At 41.4% G+C, this 1,358-nt stretch overlaps 1 protein-coding gene across 2 annotated transcripts in view; it reads right to left on the reverse strand.

Moving 5' to 3' along the window:
* Positions 1-1,358, reverse strand: part of LOC101858308 (leucine-rich repeat-containing protein 74B) — a gene marked incomplete at its 3' end in the record, with an annotated part of 87,203 nt that overhangs the window by 4,689 nt on the left and 81,156 nt on the right.

Here is a 1,358-nt window from a genome sequence, read left to right on the forward strand (position 1 = left end):
CACACAATTATTATACACCCTTCTTCTTCTTCTTCTTCTTCTTCTTCTTCTTCTTCTTCTTCTTCTTCTTCTTCTTCTTCTTCTTCTTCTTCTTCATATCCTTCTCCTCCTTCTCTACCTCCTCCCCTTCCTTCTCCTCCTTCTCTACCTCTTCTCCTCCTCCCCTTCTTCCTCCTCCTCCTTCTCCTCTTCCTCCTCCTCCTCATCATCATCACACCATCATCATCACACCGTCATAATCATCATCATTGTTGAAGAATATACTAACAGTCAAGACTTGGAAAAGGGGCTACGTAATCGTGAGATTTCGGGTTCGGAAATTCGAAGCTCAGACTATGAGGGGGGCTCTCGAGGCCTAGAGGTTAAGGTGTTCGCCTCTCATTCAAAGGGTCCCTGGTTCAAATCCGAATAGCGACGAAAAATTTTCTTCTCTAAATTGTCTCCTTTCACCTCTGTTTCTGCTCTCTGACAGTGTTCTGTCGTCTGCTTTCGTCTCTACTTTCTGCTCCCATCCCTTCACCTGCTTTGTCCCCTCCTGACTCTTTTTGCAACCTTTCTACTTCACTCCTTGGCTCATTCTTACTGATGTCTTTCAGACATATCCCCGACCTTATGGAAGGAAAGATCTACGCTCTGTCTTCTCGAAAAAGGGCGAAAAATCTCGGAGGTCCCGTGAGCAAGTCGCGGACGTTAAAAAGGTGCAAAATCAATCAGGTTAGACTTCGGCCGCCACCCGGGCAAAATTCAAAATTTCCTATCAACTGAAAATGTTTAATGTGTCTTGCGCGCTCATATGGCCTTATGCAGTTGCGAGCGCCGTAAAACACATACCAAAAAAAAAGAAAGACTTTGTATCCTTCACACAAATTTCCATAACTTCATCGGCCATAGAAAGCGAAAGAGCTCGTTTAAAAAACAAAATATTTGTAATAGTTTTACGGCATTTGCAAAACAATAAGGTAATATAAGTGCCGATGTTTAGAGGTGGTACAAGAGAGTAACAAACACAAAAAAGAAGGAGGAGAGATAAGGACGACAGATGTTTGACAGGAAAAAGGAGCAAACCACACCAGAGCACCAGCCAATCACCTACAAAGATCTTGTCAGTCTGTAAGTGTTTTAGCGAGGGCAAAATGGCAGCCTGCATTGTACGTTTGCTATTGTGAAACCAATTTCCCTATTCGGTTCAGTAAAGTGAAATTCATTTGTTCATTTCATTCAAAAGAACAAGAAAGCCAAAACTGAACAAGCACAATCACCTCTCAACCACCCCTCTCCGCCAAAAAAAAAAAAATCCCGAAAAAAGATATAAAAGCCATTTTAAAAAAAAGTAAAAATGAAAATAAAATAAATAAATA

This window comes from Aplysia californica, unplaced genomic scaffold, assembly GCF_000002075.1.
Source record: "Aplysia californica isolate F4 #8 unplaced genomic scaffold, AplCal3.0 scaffold00847, whole genome shotgun sequence".
NCBI classification, from domain to species: Eukaryota; Metazoa; Mollusca; class Gastropoda; order Aplysiida; family Aplysiidae; genus Aplysia; species Aplysia californica.